Consider the following 20,238-nt stretch of genomic DNA (forward strand, 5'->3'; position numbering starts at 1 on the left):
ACTCTGTATCTGTAGGTTGGCTCTGAAAAGCATTTTCCCTCTTGCTAGAAGGTAACAGATAGTACTGACATCAACCTTTCTCTTCCTGCCTTGAAAACAGACGTGACCCCGGAAATGGGTGGCCTTGTCATCAGGTGATAGGCATGAGAAAAAGGGTGAAGGAACTCTTCTGCCTTGCTGAGTTGCGAAGTATGTACCAAGTGCTACCCATCTCTGGACTCTTATTATCAGAGAACAGGAAATACCAATTTGCTTAAGTATCTTAGGCAACTTAACTAATTGACACAAAATTATTCTTAATTAGTATAGCCACCCCCATCATCTTACCCCAACCAATCCAGCCTGAGAATCACAGTGGATTCAAATGTGTCCTGTAGCCAATGATTACTTACTTGGTCTATAATCTTAGACAAGGTGTGTAATTTATATAGACTTTGTTCTATCAACAATATTGAAATAATAGTAGTGCATGCTTCATATTTGCTGGTAAATTGATGAAACTGGAAGAAAACGAGCGAAATGCATTAATTCATTTAAACTATTTAAGACACTGGCCAGCAGATAAAGGCCAAATAACATTGGTTTCCTGATTGGAGGTGGTTTTGTCTCTCAACAGCCATTGAAGATTAAGATTTTGGAACTCTTCCTGTTTCCTAAAGCATGCTTGATTTTCCAGCTCTTGTAGACTCCACCACACACCCTTTGACTCCATATCATGAAGAAAAATGCAGAGCAATTATTACCCACCATCTGGTCCACCCTGCCTCTTAGAGGTCTCCACTCTGAAGCCTTGAGTGAACTGTGTCTCAGTTGCTATTTTAAAACCTAACTGAGCTGGAGCCTCATCGTAACTTATCCACTGGTTCTTGAAAAGGAGAAACTTGTAGCCATGTGAGAGAAAGAATAAAAGTGTTGGGTCTATTTCCTAATGCTTTGCTCCCAGAGGCTGATGGCTAGGCAGCCTAGAAAAATCCAGCTGTTGCCATGACAGTGGACTCCAAGACCCCCCACAGTTGCCTCTTGGTCTCCCTCACACTTCAAGGATGGGAAAAACAAATTGTTCAAAGAGTCTCCTTACTCCTTGGGAACAAGGGATTAGGCTAAAACTGTAGTATTACTTTAAATAAATAAAGTAGTCCCTTGAGACCAGATGAAAACATGCTCCTATTAAAGTTTATAAAGAAGGGTTGGAATTAGTGAGAATAAAGTCAAAGGTGGCTGAGAGGATTGAAGTGGCTTCTCTGAAGTGGACGGCATAGCAGTTTGTGTCTATATTACATGTGTCACCAAAGGGGGTTAACCATGGCCCCGTTTCCCCTATGAGACCAATTGAAGTGCAGAATAGTCTGGAGTCTTGGGGTGGGGAGTATGTAGGTTGAGGGGGTCTCAGCTTTGGGGCTCTGTCCAAGGTAGCTGACCAGCCTCTGGTCTTCAAGGGTGGCTGTCTACTTAGAGTAGCTGGGAGAAGATACCTTTCACTTTCATTGGTCAATGGGAAAGAGAATTGGTATGTCCTAGTCTAAGAAGTCCTAGTAGAGGCTGCTCATGGAGATCGAGCCAAGGAAGCAAAGGACAGACACAGACACAGTCCCCGACATACACATGCACACACCACCTGAAAACTTGTGTGAAGGATGGAGGAAAGAACCTATTTCTTCTTCAACTACTCATTAATTCCTCACTAGAAATAAGGCTTTCTCATGATGGTTTTCCCAAGTGAATTTAAAATGCAGAACAACAAAAAGAGACTTTTTTTTCTTTTGTTCTGGTTAAGAGACAAGACATTGTACAAATCCATCAAAGATGAGTTTCAGTTTGTATTCTTTAGTGCAATGTGTGCATTGTGTGAAAGAAAGTCCAGTGGGATAAATTGTCTAGTGGGTGAAGTTTCTCATGGTTGGGGTGGTCACTGTGTGTAAGATACAGGTTATAATTTCACTCCACAAAAAAGCAAGTAACATAGTAACTCTCCTTCGACGGGTACTTTCTACCTGGCACTCTGCTAAGAATTTAGTATGTTTCAAAAGTAGGGCGTTAGTCTCAGTTCTTTCAATAGCAGTGCTTTACAGAGGAGAAACTGAGGGGCATAGAAGCTGTGATTTGTCCACTGGTTAAGGTCAAGGTTGGAGTCAAGCTTCCTTTGACTCCAAATCTGCTTCTTCCTTGGCCTTCCATTCTCCCTTTACTCCATCTTGCCTCATGCATCTACTTAGTCCTTGAAAATGTAATACTTGAAATGCTCTCTCCTCTTTTATTTTGAAAAAAATATCCTCTGTTTTCTTTATAGTAAAACCCTACTCTGAAGCCTTCCAATACTTAGGTTGTGCCAAGCTAACAAGTGGTAAGAATAACAGTGGAAGGACTTTAACACAAATTGCCAAAGTTTTGGGTAATCCATGTAATTCAGCTGACATCTGTGACACAGGGATGGGCTTTGGTCCTTCCCAAGTCCCCAGTGTGACATCACACACTGTCTATAGTCAGATTCCCAACTCTTGGACTGACCATCGCTAGATCTCATATAGGACCTGCTATCTTTGTAAGCTCTAGTTTTGCTACTTTTTGGATGGAGGTTACAATATAGGCTTCACCCCTTAGAGCTATTGGAAAATTCCCAAGCCTTTGGACGTGATGGTCTATGATGATGAGCAGGATGGTAGAGATGGTCTCTCACATGCTTTCTCAAACACTATTACTTGGGATGTGTTGGCAGAGGCTTTGTATAGCATTGAGAAGGCAGGGATTTTTTTTTTAGTTTTCTCCTGTTATGTTTCTTTGGGAAATAAAATGGTTGACAGGGAGAGACCTTCTATGTAGGGCTAGAGCTTAGAGAAGAGGTTGACTGATAACAGGTGACATAGAAAGTCTCAAATGTGGGTTGACAGAAGATAGAGTGTAGTTCTATCAGAAAGGAACTTGGTCTTCGAAAGCATTTGTGCCTTTGTCTAGGTGATACTGGCTTTACCCCACCTTTACTTTCTGGTTCAGACTGACTCCCTCCAGTTGGTGCGCAGGTCTCTTCTCCATGACCATTCTCCCTCCTTGTCTTTGCCTATGGAATTTACAGTCACCTTTTCAGTCCAGTGGAAACTCAGTGAAATGCGCCCTTCTTGGAGCACTTATGACAGAACCGTCTTCATCTCTAATATGTTATTCTTTCTGTAGTGACATCACATTTGGTATCCAATTGTTCACAGTTAAGTCTGCATTTTTTTCATGGGCTGGACTTGTGCCAAATAAGAATTCCAACTTCAGGTCAGTACAGAAGCCAGATGGAGCTGATGCCCAGTACTCAAGACGCATACTTGTTTAACAGGAAGATAAATAGAAACCGGCCAAACTGTCAGGGTCCTAAAAGCTCAGCAGTGTAAATCCTTCCATCTCAAACAAGTGCCTAAATAGAATCAAAGTGGTGATGTTTCCAGCCTCGAATTCTCATCAGTATCATGGCCAGACTCGTGTGGCTCTACTCATCACATGGGAATTTTAAGCTTTCTCAGAGAACCAACCACAAATTACACTTTCCATCCCTCCCTCTTCATATCTTCATCTTAATGGAAATTCTGAGCCTGGTTGTTTAATTGGGAAAAGAGCCAAAAGGACATGCTCACTCCTGATCTATTGTGGGTCTCCCAAACTGCCTCTTTCAGGATGTGTGCTCTCTGGCCTCAATTTGTATATTCTCTCTCCACCATGTCAACATTCCTACAGATTTCTTAAGTTCCCACTTATGAATATATGCATTTTCCCCATGGTTCATGTCCTTTGGCAACTTTCCAGAGTCTTTGGATTTGTCTGTATGAACCCTTTGCTGATCCCCAAGATTCTGATGTGCCCACCAAATTTATTACATTACACTGGAACTCTTGAGCTCATTTGACTACCTTTGGTCCCCTATGATACACTGAGTATCTAGTCTATATTTTCCCAAGCATACTCCTTGGGAAACACTCTTTCTCCTAACCCAAGTATTCTCAGCTGTTTTAATGGGCTGACATACCCTAAGATCCTGACTCCTCAGCTCTAGTAACTAAATGACCTGTTAGGGGGCACATACTGAACTTGGATCAATCATAGTGCCCTGTGACAACTGATGATTGATCCATTGCAGACGGCCTGATGGCAATAGTAGAATCAAAGTCTTATCTCTGGGAGTTTCAAACCCAAGCTGCTAGGGAAGGCAATTCTTTTCCTCTTTAATCCTGTATTAACTATCTGGAGTCAGACTGCCAGAACGTTATAGCTCTCTCCTAACAGGAGTGCTTGTTGTGGAACACACAATGGAAGGAGCAAAGATGACATTTAGAAAATCTTAACCATATTTGAGTTATTGATTTTCCAGTTTATTGTCACCTCTACCAGTTAAATTCTTTCATCAGGCAATCTTGTTGTTGGCTGAATTATGCCATCCAAAATTCAAAAATCCCTGTGCTTGAACACCTTGAACAAAGTGACTAAGTTCAAAGGAGGTACTAGGGTGGGTCTTGATCTAATATGTTTTATATTCTAACAAAGAAGAACTTTCTACATACAGAAGAGATATGGGATACATATACACAAAAGAAAAGGTCACTTGAAGACACAGAGCAAAGGTCACCACCTGCAAACAAAATAATGAGACCTTAGGAAAAAGAAAAGTGACAAATAGCTGACTTTGAACATCTAAACTCTAGTCTTGGGAGGTAAATTTCTATTGTTCAAACCAGCTGACCTGTGATCCTTTGAATGCAGCCCCAAAATTAATATAGATCTCAACATTCCCCTCTATTTGTTCAAATTAGTTTAATATTGGTCTCTAAATATTATAATCAAAGGACACAATAACATGTTAAATGTCCTAAGCAGGTTTAGTGGTTGGGTGTATTCCAATGGTTTCATGTCCTGTTACAAGGCTCAAGGCTGTGACAATAGTGAGGTAACACGTTCCCTCACAGACTCCTTTATGAGCCAAGATCAAACTTGAATTAGATAACTTCGAAATTCTGCCTCAGTATAATGAACTAGTGGTTGCTTGAAACGTCACTTGCCAACAATTTTCCCCTTAAGAGGATCCAGAAGCTTAGGACTGAGGAATGAGGAGACCCAGACTCTGAGCAACAAAGGTCTGGATAACTTTAATTGAAAAAGAAGAGGCTTGACAGTCATTTCTTGATAGCATTTGCTAGACACAAACTCTCCTATCAGATGAGGGCAGTACAGGTAACCACTGGAGTTAGACCGGGCGACTTGCTTCAAATAGGACTGAATGACACCTTTTACCAACCTGCAAATGAGCTGCTTAATCACTACCAACCAAGAAGGAGTTCTTTCTGGCTGCATTCTATGTGGCTTCATCTGCTACCTCAATATCACCGGTTTTCCAGCTGATGATGTCATCTCAATCCCAAGTTCCACTAGTGTTTTATAACTACTGCTTATACTCAAAGTTCCCTGTCCATTTGAACTCGGCTGCTTGAGCTAAGACTCCAAATGTTCACCGTTTGCAAGTACAGGCCTTGAGGAGTAGCCTTCAGTCTTGACTGGCTCCAGGCTTTATTGACATTTGAGTTTTTATTTGTCGGTAGCTCTTCCTCTCTGTGGTCTTCCTCCACAAATGTTCATTTGCTGTATCCCACTGCAAGAATTGTCTCCTTCCAACAGTTTAGTTGCTTAATGCATTCTATTTTCTTGTAGATAAAAACCACATTGCTTACTTAGAAGCAAACTAAAGATGTGTATTCTAGCAATTTGGGGAAATGAAGGTAAAAATTGAAAAGAAAAATAGACATGAAAAGGCTAAATAAATCATAAAATCAGGACATGGATTTTTTTTGTTGTTGTTGATTTTTGTTGCTCTTCTGCAAGTGCACCTTTCTCTAAGAGTCTTGTGGATTGATGTCTATAGGCATGTGAGGGTAGTCACAAGATAAGGCAAAGCCTGTGATTGGGCAGTGAGAAAGAAAGGCGGGCTGAGAATTTTGCAAATGGAACAGAGTATGGAGGGGGAGGAAGAAGGAAGGTGGAGGAGGAGAAGGATGACCCAGATTCATGTGGCTTTAAATAGCCACAGGAACTATGAATATCTTATACGGGATGGATAATTATAGGACAATTTGTCTTATCTCGATGGGCAGTTTATATCAATATCAATTGACTCTGAGTTTATTGTGTGGAAGGTTTGCCGGGTGAGAATTTACTGATATGAATCTGATTGATACTTTACAAGCCTCTAGAGTTTTGATTTTTGCCAGGGTACAGGGATTTATGAGAGCTAACTGCAAGATGGGCAGTCACTGAATGGGGCCGGTATGGCAGCAACCCACCATGAGAACAGTCAGGTATAGACATGTTAGGAGCTCTGGGCCAGGAAGCCTGCAGAGATGAGAACACCCTGCTGGTGCTCCCGCTACTGTGGGATTGTGCTCCTTTTATATTATTCCCCACTACAGAGTCTGGGTGTTTTCCTTGAGCCTTGAGGATTTTCTTCCAGCCTTCTATCGTCTTCCCATGGTTCCCATGTTCTCCCACCTTGAGTTCCAGGGCTAGTAATTGTATTCTGCAGTGAACTTGCTTCTAACAAAGGCCTTAACTGTGTTCATGTACTTCTTCCTCCACAGAGCAAAAGTTTAGGAGAGATCTTTATTTAAACAGTATTTTATTTAAATAAATTTATTTAAATAACATAACCATGCTTTCCACAATAAAAGCAGACAACCATTACTGAAATTATTTACTGCATCAATTTTTTTCAGAGTTCTTTATGTAGACAAACACTTGAACACAGCTAAAGAATTCTCCAGAAAGTTGCAAATGAATGCTCTGACTGAGTATAAATGCTTTTGTCCCGAAATGGGAAAATTGAGGCAAATTTATTTGTCTGAGGATCACAATTCACTCAGTTCAACTCAGAAGGAACCGAGATGTTACAGTCTCAGATGCTCTGATCTTTGCCACCTTCTTAACATTTATCTTGTTTTAATATGAACATTTCAAAGTACTACAAAAAGAACAACTAAACGTGATTCAGAATTCAGATGTCCTTGGAAAAGAAAGACTTCTTTGAAGCAGTGAGATTCCTTAGAGAATTCTAAATGGTTGTGTATCAAGAGAATCTGGGATGAATGCCACTGGAAGCAACACTCAGAGAGTCTTTTGACCTCCCATGCCCCTTTTGTGAAGAGCCTCTTTTAAGGTTAGTGCTCTGGTGACACTGAGTTGACCTTGCTAAATTGCTTCAAAGACTTAGAAGAAAAGAAGAGTTAAAATATATTAGAAATGTTTTTTTTTTAATTCAGGCTATTATTTTTACTTGTTCTCAAGAACTAATAAATTTCTCTGAATGAACATTTTTTTTTTCTGGTTGAAAACACTTAGCATATTCTTTCTAGCACGTCCATATTCAAATCCTCAAATCACATCATTATACATTTTACAATATAAAGATAACCTTGTTGCCAAAAATATGAAAAATATGGACATAGGTAGATGACATAGTAATGAACATTTTGCTTGCCCAAGCTCTAATGGGCTACACACATAAAATGTGTATGTTTATAAATACTCACTCTCAAAGAGGAAGGGAGTGCTGACCCGTGCCACGGGGATCAAACTTGAAGACATATTGCAATGTGACCTAAGCCAGGCATAAAAATCAGCCATGTGACTCCATCTTTATAATTTCTTAGAGCATTCACATTCTTAGAGTCAGAAAGCACAACAGCGGCTACCAGAGCCCAAGAGATGTAGAGACTGGGAATTATCATCTTCTAATTAGAGTTGCAATTTAGTGTCACCCAAAAGTTGTAGAGGTGGATGGCGGTGGAGGCAGCATAACAATGTGAGTATACTGGACACCACTGAAGTCTGCACGTAAAATGGCCAGAGGGGTAGATTTTCTATTATGAATCTTTCACCACAGCAAAAGAAATAACTGGAGGTCACAACTTTACAGAAATCCCTTAGAGAAGATAGGTGACCCTACCTTCTAATCTCTAATACCTACAGATATGTCTTGTGAAAGAAGAATATCCTTGAGTAAACATCTTATATTTTACATTCAGTAAACATTTGCCCAAATTAAACCCAAGAATCTGCTCTACAATGGAGAAGATGAACTTGCCTTTCTTAGCACTTATCCATGGTATGTCATGTGCTGTGCACAGTTGATATTTCCATATGGAGTGAAAGGAAGAATCTGTGGATTTTATTCCTTCCCTGCCTCTATTTCTCCAAAGCCAAAATGAATTATATTACAGAGATATTATAGAGAGAAAAGGAGAGAAAAGAAAAGAAAAAGATCAAGAAAAAGAGCTGTTATTAGGGAGGCCACTGGACTTTTCCTCTAAAAATATTAATAATCCTTCACAATCTTCCTACAGTATTTTCAGTTAGTAAGCTGAGACAAAAACATATCTGTCTTGGGAGTAAGGGCTACAAAATGACTAGTAACTTACTAATCTTCAAAAAAGCTGAATATCTATTACAATAAAAAAAGAAAAAAGAACCAACAGCAACCCAGACCTTCTCATAAGCTGTGATTCCCTTTGAGAGATTAGCATCCTCTCCATGGTCAAAGTCCAATACATCTCACCCCTCCCTGAGGGAGCATCTACAACTGTGCTTCCTCCTTCTGATATATAAAAGATAGCTTAGCTTTGACAAGTCATCAGATGCCCACTTTTCTGATAAGGGGTTTCCAAGTGGGAGAATGAGGGAAATATTTAGGTAAAGCAGACAGTCATACAGTTTGGCGAGCAGGCTAGGATCTTAGTGACAAAGTTAGAAGACTCTTTGACTTTCCCTCCGTGTGCAAGATGAGGTGCATAAGAGTGCCATTGGGCATTGAAAGAAGCACCACGAAAGCAGCTGAACATGAATTCTTAGCCTTACCCCATGAATAATGAGATAATTACATGTTAAAATATAGGCAGTATGGTTTGTTTTTTTTTGTTTTTTGTTTTTTTTGTTTTTGTTTTTGTTTTTGTTTTTGTTTTTTTTTTAGGAGACCTTCAGAAACATCTCATCCTCATCCTCACTACACTTTTATAATCTAAGTTCTAGGTTTCTTTAAGCCTTCACACTTCTGAGATTCAATTTAAAACTTATTTTAAGGATACATGATATAAGGATCCTATAAACAAAACCTTTACTTCTTTTGGGAAGTCACAGCAACCCTCTTCTACCTATCACCTTCTCAGGCTACCTAGCCCTCACCAATTTCTCTCTTCTCTGAGTAGAAACAGCTATTTCCTGTAGTGCTCCGAGGGGGTGATCTGTAACCTATCTTTCGCTGTTACTGTTCTTTGTTTGCTTAAGAAACATGGTCGCATAGATAGTAAAATCCTCCAGGGTAGAGAAGAACATTAAACTTTTCTTATTATCTCCAATTTGTAGCCTGGAGCCTGAGCCGCAACCCATAAATGTTCAATAAATGTTCGCTGTTAATGATGAGCTATTGTAGATTCATCTGAAATATAGTCCGGATAAAGACAATCCTGGACAAGCACAAATGATCATCTAACAACCATGAAAGCCAAGAAATCAATGTGAGTGTTGCCTGTGCACCAAGTAAAAGACGAAAATAACACCCTCACCCTACTCCAGCATCCAGCATGATTATGGATTATATTACATGAAGTTGTCAATACAGACCAACTTAGTAACAATGATTTCTGAGTTGAAGAAGAGAATATCAGAGACCGTAATATGGCAAAAAAAGGCAGAGGATAAGAAAGACCATTCTTAGAGAAACAAAGGCATACCACTGATAAAGAACCTGTTTGCGAATTAATCACCTCAAGCATAACTCATGAAAGTGTGGAGTTTTGCTTTCTTCCCTCACACTTCCCCAACCCAGAGACTGACATTCTGACACATTCCTCAAATTATGCAGGTGGCCAGCACTTACCCAGTGAGTAACGGCATCAGAAGACAAAGTTTGGGCATTCAACCTTTGCCAAAACAAACCCAGCCCTTTCAAACGAGTTACGTTCTTGCCATGTGAGTTGAGTTTGTTCATGTGCTTCTAATTTATGTGCACGGGGAGAAAGGTAGAACATGACGTCTGGCCCACATTTTTGCTTTCTTCCACAGGATTTTGCTTACATGAGTGGTGAAATATTATGATGACTATGTTCAACTAATAAATCTCATTCCTAATTCTCATTTATCTGCTGTCTACTTAGTCCTTTTTTTTTTCCTGGATTATGACTTTTAGGTAGATATCTCTGCCATTTTTATCACAAGTACCAGGAACAGAACTAGTGCAAGTATAGGAATGTTTGGTGTGGCACAGTGGGGTAATCTGTCAGACCAATACATGTGTCTCTGAATGTGGGTGGGCATTTGGGACAGGTTAATAGGAGAATGAAGGCCACTGGTTTTCTACCCTACTCATATATGGCGTACTGTTAAGCGAGAAGCCTAAATAGGATAATTACTCTGTCTGGTCATTTCTTTGGAATATTGATAGTGGTTTGAGTGGATTTTCATAGCACTTATTAGCTCTTCAGCTCAATTAACATGAATTGGTGTGTTTATTTCTTACTCCATCCACAGCTGCAATTCTCAGTCACCTTCCATAGTTTGAATAATAATCATGCACATAAAAAGAGTTGTAATGCTCTGGATTTTCTCCACTATTATTGACTCTTTTGGCGCATAGAAGTCCACCCACTAAAGGCAATGAACGTGAGCTAGCTAATCAGAGAGACATAGGAACAACTTCTACAATCAATTTGGATTCCTTCATGACCAAAAGAACGCCAATGCCCGCCAATCTCTTGGAAACAAATGGTCTATGGAATTATGTAAAATCAAAATTCTCTTTGAAAGTAGGACTTTTTTATTCTTTCAGAGAAAAAATGTAAAATGTCACTATGTTTAGATTTAGCAAGCTATTCTCGTGTTGTTGTTGTTGGTGGTGGTGGTGGTGATGGTGATGGTGGTGGTGGTGGTGATGATGGTGATGGTGGTAGTGGTGGTGGTGATGGTGATGGTGGTGATGGTGGTGGTGGTGATGGTTTCTCAAGTCAATTTCTTTATGCAGCTCGGGCTGTCCTGGAACTCACTCCATAGACCAGGATAGCCTAGAACTCAGAAGGCCCATTTGCCTTTAACTCCCAAGTACTGGGATTAGAGGTGTGTGCCACCGCCTCCCAATTCATAAGACGTTCTAATAAGACACACAATTATTCTTCAAGGAGCTGAGGACACAGACTTAAATTGAAGCTTGTACTCACAGTCATGCAGGTCCGGCTGATGAAGTAGACTGAGGGGATTCGAGCCTTGTCCTTGTTTGTCCACAGAGGTAGGAAGATGTCAATGCGATGCACTCACACCCGGAAACACTCAGTAAGAAAACAGGAAAGATCTAAGGAGAAGTGCAGATCACCTTATTCAGTATGGGCACTCTTTTGGGTGATGGAAGGACACTCCTACCCCCCACTCCTACCCCCCCCCCCCCAAAAAAAAGGTGAGTGGAAGCAATGACTGGAACCAGTATTCTACATCATGGGGTAGAAAATGGAATTTCCCACTAGGTGGTGCTAGGACAACTTCTGGGGTATTGTCACCCAGGCAGAGTAGAGAGAAACATTTTAGTCGTTATGTCTCTGTAAGTAAGGATCTCTGTAATGTTCCACATGGATTGAAGTAAAGCTTGATATTTGCAGTGGGATATATAGCTGGAATTTCATAAATGCATGTTCTCATGAATGTGGTTTCCAATGTGAATATGAGTGCGTGCAAAAGCATGCACATATAGGCATACGTGTTAGATCATGCGGGTCAGTATCAGTGCAGGTGTAGACTGAAGCACGTTGCTATAACAAAATGAAAGGACGGTGAAGAAAGAGGAGCAGATAATACGGAGTGTGTGTCATCCACTAGGTATTTTATTCGCCTACGCAATCCCCTTCACGATGACTGGGGAAAGCATCTAGCCTTACTCTGGGTTTATTGAAGAAGAAATTTGATGGGCTTCATATAGGCTAAAGGACTGTCCCAAGGTCACATAGGTAGGCCTGGATTGAAGAACAGTTCTGCGGTACTTCAAAAGCACAGCATAGCTAGACATCACTTAGGCTTACTATAGCTTCTTATAAGATACAAATAACTCCCGAGAATGGGGTCCGCGGTGTGTTTACACAAACAATACGGCAAGTGCCTTACATAAAAATAACGTATGCAAAAGTCTAACCTATGTTGGGCTGAAATATACATAAGGGTTACATTAATAAAATATTCTGCCTTCCTCCTTTTTACGCCAAAATTGTTATTAAGTAACTTCACTACCGAAAAACACACAATCATGAATTGCATATATAATTCAATAAAAATAAACCATTTAAACAAATAACAAGCTTTAAGCTTGATCTATCAATCCACATGTGTAAGCAATTGAAGCCATTTACTCTTATCCTCAGACAATGGCATTAAGGTAACACAAATTCCATTTATGTTGCTGCTTTATAGTTCAGAAAAAGCATTTCCATTGCGATGATTGATACCCACTCAGGTATGGTCTGTTTGCATCGAAGACACTGTAATCTTTGAGCAGCAGCCTCTTAATTTTTTTTCTTGTCCTGAAAGTACTATTTTGTAAATTACATTTCTGTTGGACAGGTTAAATAATGATGTATACAGTGGGCATTTAGCGTAATGTCTGGCAAATGGAGAGTGATGAATAATAGCCAGCGATGGTGTTTATGATTGCTATAGGAGGAGGAAAAGCAGAACAAGAGGGAACTGGGGCAGGAGGAGAGTGTGCAGGAGGTGAGGCAAGAGGCAGAGCAGAAGCAGGTAGACTTGTGGGTAGAGCTAGAAGAACAAGGTGACAATTTGTACTTTCATTCTTAGTGGTAGAGTTTTTCTCTGAGGTTTCAGGAGAGGCAACTGGAACCATATAAAAATTTAAATACCCGCCTTGAATTGGCTACTCACTCTACTCTTTATCTTAGGCTTCCATATGAAGTTCTACTCCCTCCCTCCCTCCCTCTCTCCCTCCCTCCCTCCCTCCTTCCCTCCTTTCCTTCCTCCCTCCTTCCCTCCCTCCTTCCCTTCTTTCTTTCTTTCACCTGAGATTGGTTAACATTTCTAGAGGTTGAGAAGAAAGTGCTGAGAACTGAGTTCCTGGCGGAAACCTTGGGTTTGAAAAGGGCGAGGAGGACGAGCACTGTTTTATTTAGTTGTTCTTTGGACACCGGAAAGCATCTTGTTTAAAGTTGTCTTTTAAAAGTGAGAAGGGCGAGCTCTACAACTCCAATACTAAACGGAAGACAGGGAGGTTTTTTCACAGAAGAGTCAAGATAAAACAGATGTTTCTTGTGGTTTCCAAAGCTCCCCTGGGCATTACCTGGTGCCACAGGTCAAAACTGAGGCAGAGGAGGAAACGTGGAAATATTTTCTGTTGCTTTCAAAGGAAAATCCCACTTACAATTTCCCCCAAGTAAGTTTCTTGGGTGTTATTCAAAAATCTCAGTCTTCGTTTTTTTTCATTTGTGTTGGAGAATGTTAGAGATGTCCATGCTAACGAAGTGTAGAGTAATAAAAACTACCCTTTATTGAGAACCCCTTACATGTGTACAGATGTCCATGTTTTAGACCATCTTATATTCAGTAGAACTCTACAGAGTGGGCACCATGTAAGACAATAAATATGAAGTTCAGAAAAGTTGATAAAATCATATGAACCAGGACTCAAGCCCAGGTGGCTATCTGAGGACAAAGTTTTCTGTGGTACCCCTTCCTACAATTAGGTTACATGGATAGCTCCAATGTCACTTCCACTACACAGGTTTGATATAGAGAGCTCATCTTTGCTTTCTGCAAAGGAAGTTGCCTTCAGATTGTCACCCCAGGTAGGGAAAGTTTTATTTCACTCTGTGGACAGTTAGGTAGAAAGCTGTGCTCTTATTTGAAAGCCCCAGATCTCAACAAAAACAAACAAACAAAAAAAAAACCAAAAAAACAAAAAACAACAACAAAAAAAAAAACGTCCTGCATAATTCTGTAAGCCTAAAAACCTGCGAGCAGAATCTACCATTGAATATTTAAGGACACAGGGCTAATCACTGACAAGAGAGAAGACTTGTAGCTCTAATGGGCTGCTCTCTCCACATCTGCCTGACTCTTTCCTAATCACATGGATATGTAAACTTAAAATGAGGGGAGGGGGAAGCGCAAGCTTTGCTTCATTGGCAGAGGGCAGTTTCCTGTGCTTCTAGAATGCTACAGCAAAATTCTATGAGGAACACCGAGTGTTGCAACCATTAATGACTGCTGCAGAAAGAGAACATGCCAATCAATAAGAAGTGTTTTGGGGGCTCAGTGGTAGAGCACTTGCCTAGCAAGCACAAGGCCCTGGGTTTGGTCCCCAGCTCCAAGAAAAAGAAAAGAAAAAAAAAGGAAGAAGTGTTTTGGAATGAACCCAGATCTTCCTCAGCAGTTTCTTTTAATTTGACCCCTGAAGTAGAACAGTAAGATAGTTCACTATTGGGTCACACCTGGTCACAGCCTAGGTTTTCCATGACCAGGTTCATAAGAATCTTTGATTCGAGGTAACATTAACAAATTTTGAAGAGGTCCATTACTTTGTTAAATAGATAGAAATTTATCCTTTCAAAATTTGTTTGCCTGTTTGTTAGGGGGTGGGGAATGTGTGAGATTGGGTGATTTAAAGGATCTGAATGGGAGGAGTTGGGAGAGGGGAATTTTTGATTAAAATATATTATATGAAAATGTTTAATAAAAACTACTTTGCAATGAGTGAATTTTCTCAAAAATCATGCTATAGATTTTACACTGGGCTTTACAAATCTGGTCTGCTTCTCATCGTACAGTCAGTAGCGTCTTCTTCCTCTTCCTCCTCCTGCTTCTCCCTTTCCTACTCTTCTTCTACCTCCTCCTCTTCTCCTTGGGAATCTTGTGGGTATTTTGCAATTAATTGATAAAGTAATGGCTCTGGTTATCACATTTTCATACATAGGTATCATTGTAACTCTCATATTTTCCCTTAGAAAAGAACTCTCTGTGTGTGCGGGCTGATTCTTGAACTACTGGTAGCAGCATATTCAAGTGTTGTGGCTAAACTATCGGGTTCAGCTGTTTATTTTAACCTTGGACTTTCAACTAAACACACACATACACATACACACACATGCACACACAATACACACTCATACATACACATACACACATGCACACACATATACATGCACACACGCACACACACCTTTTCTTTTCCCTTTGTTTCACATTCCCTTCCCTTTTCTTATTTTCATTTCTATTTTCCCTCCCTCCCTTTCTTCCTCCCTGATAACTCTCCTCCCTTACTCATTTCTCCTTCATCTCTCTATTTCTTCCTTTCTTCTTCCAGCAGTTTGAAATGGTCAGACATTACATGGATCTTAGTGGCAAGTTTTGCTTTTTTCCTGCCCGAGCTTGAAATGTCTGAAAAGCCTTTTCATTGCTCACAGAGATAGACTGGCCGGTTGAATATATTTAACTATACGTTATTTATCAATCAGGTCCAAAATAAACTATAGAGAAGTATTTTCTATGTTGTATACTTGGACCACAGCCCATTTCTCAAGTATTCTACAGTCCAGAGAGTGATAGGCTTCCTATCACATGGGAATCACCTAATTGGATCAGAACACCCTCTGAGTTCACATAAAGACCCTTATTTTCAGGACAGCTTCAAAGGACAGTGTTCTCCTGTTTTTCAAATGCCCACAGTTTATGGATCATTGACCCAGTAGCACACCATCTAGTTCTAGGTGTTCTTAGTATTTTTCATGCACACAGCTTCACAGAGCGCCCTCCCAACTGGGATCCCAACAGCTTCAATTATTTTATCTTCACTTAAGATGTAATACTTCATCTTTCTTTGAAAGATATGAATTCTAATAACTACTGGAATATAGTAAATTAATTTCTATCTATATCTAATGAGAAACACATGCTCATAGACTCCTGTAACTGCAATAAAAGGCAATAACACAATTTATAAAGTGTTACAGACGCTAGTCTTGGTAAATCAAAGTCCATTTTAAAATCAGGTATCTCTTGTTCTCTCTCTCTCTCTCTCTCTCTCTCTCTCTCTCTCTCTCTCTCTCTCTCTTTGTGTGTGTGTATGTGTGTGTGTGTGTGTAGTGTATGTGCATATACTACCTTTTCCGGAAGGGACTTTGTTTTCTCACATGTACCCACATTTCATATGAATAAGTGGGATCTAGTCTTCTACATTTCTAAGACTGTAGTCTTCAAAAAAACCATGTCCTCCAGTGGTTGACACAAACTACCCATAATACAGGAATATTCTGAGACAAGGCCTAGAATTGTACTCCTCCCCCATCACATTTACTAAGACAACTGTTTGCTTCATTTCAGGGTAAAGACCTCTATGTTACTGGTGCAGATGAAACCACATGCAAACTTCTCCGTGTCCATGGGAGGACTGCCACCCACCACTCTCTCCAATCATGTGGTCAACTCATACTCTAAGGACAAACCTTCTGCGTAACTCAGAGCTCCAATTAAGACCAGAGATCTGACACACAAATTTCCCTCTTACCCTCCAGTTTTTCAGAACTGCCTAGGCACTCTGTCTTGTACCAAAGAGAGGTGTCTAGAAGCTTTCTGTGTGGAAATAGCAGAGACTCACTCTATTTTCTGACCAAAAGCTAATATGGTTCAGAACAGGTCCAGTTAGGTGTCTTCTCTATAAGCCCGTGCTCTTTGAAGCATTCTGTCTTCTATGGGATCATTACATACTAACACAAGAAAGACCGAAGAGATTTTGAACCCCCCTGAATAGGGTCTGTGCTGATGGAATTTTAGACCCAGTGCAAGCAGTGAAGCCTTGGACCGTATGTCTTTGAATTGCACCTGCCGAATCTATTTTTTTCATCAAGGGCTCATAAGCACCACAACAGCCATGACCTTTTCCCTACTTCTGTGTTTAACCCCCAGCGGTCTTCATTATATTGTTCTGTTCAACAAATGTGGATGTCCAGCTCTTTCGGCTCCTTCCTTCCCCAGACAATTTAGAGTTGACTCTAATAAAATGTTTTGCAACTTACAGCATGAAGTCATTAAAGACTCTCTGTCAGATAATTGATAAAAAGAACAGTGTAACCAGCTCTTAGTGGCCACCGGCTCAAAGTTCATACACCTACACTTGTAAAAATCATACCTCAATCTCCTTTAACCAGCTGGTGTGAGGACGCGTCCACCAGCAAAGGGATGACGATGCTAATCTCTGATCCTCTTCCCTATCTGACAGATGGTGCTCCGGGAGGATGGCCCAGGTCATAACTATAGTTTAAATGCTAAGATACAGAGAGAAGCCTTTTCCACTATGTTCCCTACCCAGCACCACACGGATACTCTATTTTCAAACCACAACCATGGCCATGATTGTGACCAGCTGCATATATTACCTGCTTAGACCTTTGAGCAACGCTAGGAAGGTAGTTACCCAAGGAATGTGCCTCCTCAGACACTCTCACGTCCTAAGTTCACCATGGTTGCTTCATGTCTTTTCACCAGTGTCAGTGTAGACACAGGCAGAAAGCAGAGGTTAATCTTTAGAAAGCCATTTGGGTAGGCACCTTCCCTAGAAGTTGTAATTGTAAACCTCAATCAGAGGTTAAACTTTGGAAGCTGTTTGAATGTAATGAAGATTAATTGGCTGAACTCGATTCAATAAAATCAAATCATGACTTACTTGCCTAAATACGATTTCCCTTGACATTAGGCAGTCTAGCTATAAGATGATAATTTATAAACTAGCTTTCTTTTATTGTCAATGAAGCTTAACATTAAGCTTTTTAGCCGTAATAAATTTACAGTACCTGTTTTCCTCTTAGGAAGGCTGTTTCTGAGTGGAAGTAAGAATACGAGGTCGCTCTGCTTACCTCTAAGCCTAGACTTACACGTGCTTTAAACAGAGCAGTGTACAATGTTACCAGAATAATGAATTCCAACTGTTAATGAAATCAGTCAGATGTTTCACAGTACACAGAAAGCTGCATAGATCAGCAGTACCATACCATACCATACCATACCATACCTTACCATACCTTACCATACCATACCTTACCATACCTTACCATACCATACCTTACCATACCATACCTTACCATACCATACCTTACCATACCTTACCATAGTGAGGATGGAACCTGCAATCAGATTCACAAGAATCTTTTCACCCCACAGATATCCACTTAGGCTTCAGAGTGAGAACAGATCTCCAGGCAGCTGGGTGGGTTAGGTTTAAATATGTCCTCTTGGTTGACAATCGGGAGCTTCAAGAGGTTGATATTTGGGGCTTGGATCATGGCTCAATTGGCAAAGTGCTTACCACACAAGAATAAGGGTCTGAGTTTGATCCTCTGTCATATAAAAAAAAATGCCAGGTTCACAGGCTTGGGTCTGTTTTCCAACAGCAGGGAAGGTAGTGACAGAAGGAGTCTGCGGTTCCCTTAGCCAGCTAGTCCACCTAAATCAGCGAGCTCTGGGACCATTGGGAGATTCTGCCTTCCAAACAGGGGCTGGAGAACATACCTGACATAGACCTCTGTATACCTATGTACATGCACACACTTGTAGATATACTGAGCTCTGCCACACACACACACACACACACACACACACACACACACACACACACACACCTGAGAGAGAGAGAGGGAGAGAGAGAGAGAGAGAGGAGAGAGAGAGAGAGAGAGAGAGAGAGAGAGAGAGAGAGAGAGAGATTTTCCTGTTCTAGGAACTCACTTGAATTCTTTGAGGGTTTGCTTCAGATTTTAAAATTGTTTTTTCTGGACTAATCACAAATAGAGGAGCTTCTGCTTATTATTTGTATGAATATTAAATATACCATTATCACACCTAGTATATTTTATGTGTATAAAAGCTTCTCCATTACAATGCATGTTCCTTGTACTACGGAAAGAAATATGAATTATCAACATTTGCTCTTTGAGCTGTATAAAATAACTCTCAGATCATGGCATTAAACACTCAATATTCTGGCATCTACATTGGCTTGCTGGAAAATTCATGCTATCACATTTGACACACCCGTTCTCTCAGGTGAAATACTCTGGGAAAACTCTATAATTCATTACGTTGCTGAATAATTAGATCATCTTCTTGTACAAGGCTACATTTTAAATGACCATTTTAACTCTATAAATTAGAATTGGACTGAGAGTAAAATGGTCTTGAAGAGAAACTAAGGAGTCACTTACCATGAAATGACAGCTGCATAAGCTCATACTGTGAAGACTCATTCTCAAAAGGCATGCATGGAATAATATTATTGGGGACCAACGTCTTCAAATGTTTCAACTAAAACATATTATATAGAAATGAAACATACATATTGTGGTGCATTTTTACTTTGGAGGGTGAGGCAGAAAAAAAGAAAAGAAATTTAGAACTCAATAATCACCCCACCAACAAACAGAAGGGATGAGTTTCCAAATGTTATCGAGAGGAGATAAAGTCAAAGGATTAAGCCTTACCTCCCATCTCCTGAACTTTGCAGCGATGACTTTGTGGAGCTGACGCTGTTACAGAGCCCACCTCAGATGATCTTGCAGTCTTCCTTGAGCATTCAAGGCAGAAAACAGAGCTGGCCTAGAAGGGTGTCCTGATGTCTGCTGTCTAGGCCGGCTCTGTCTTTCCTCTTTTTCAGCTTACTCTGCACTACAGTGGGTTTGCCACTCTGGAAGACCTCCTTTTGAAGTATTAATCTCATCAACATCTTGTTCTCCTTCAGTGCTCAAGTGATATGTGAGGACCAGAGTGTGTTTTCATTGGAGGATTTGCTTCTTACCGAGGGGCCGGACGACCCATCTCAGTTCTTTGGATTGAGCCATTGGATGGATAGCCACGCATCCTCTGGGCATACTTGTTCTGCTTGACCTCCCTTCCCACCACATTGTTTCCTCCTTCCCCCCTTCTCTTTACACATTACTGAGAGGTTAAATTTTTACAAATCATATGTTCGTAAGACATTTTTTTTTTGTCTTCAAATTGATAGAAGATAAGGAGGACTCATAACCTGGCCTTTCAGGGTGGAAAACTCCATTGGAATTCTTGAATGTCAGTACATGAGCATGCTTGATCAGAGGTCTCAGGTTGGGAGAAAAAGGTTTTAAAAGACCAAAGAAACTGAACACACACACACACACACACACACACACACACACACACACACACACACAATTAAAAATAATAAAG

The 20,238-nt window shown here is 40.4% G+C and overlaps 1 protein-coding gene across 2 annotated transcripts in view; it reads right to left on the bottom strand.

The window, feature by feature from the left end:
* The window catches only part of Slc14a2 (solute carrier family 14 member 2), a 426,972-nt gene extending 407,285 nt beyond the window's left edge, over positions 1-19,687 (bottom strand). For both annotated transcript variants that reach the window (NM_019347.3, NM_177962.5), the window contains 2 exon segments: positions 11,220-11,350; positions 19,518-19,687. The gene's annotated coding sequence lies outside the window, so the exon portion shown is untranslated.
* Between the last annotated feature and the right edge of the window lie 551 nt (positions 19,688-20,238).

This window comes from Rattus norvegicus, chromosome 18 (genome assembly GCF_036323735.1).
Source record: "Rattus norvegicus strain BN/NHsdMcwi chromosome 18, GRCr8, whole genome shotgun sequence".
NCBI lineage: Eukaryota > Metazoa > Chordata > Mammalia > Rodentia > Muridae > Rattus > Rattus norvegicus.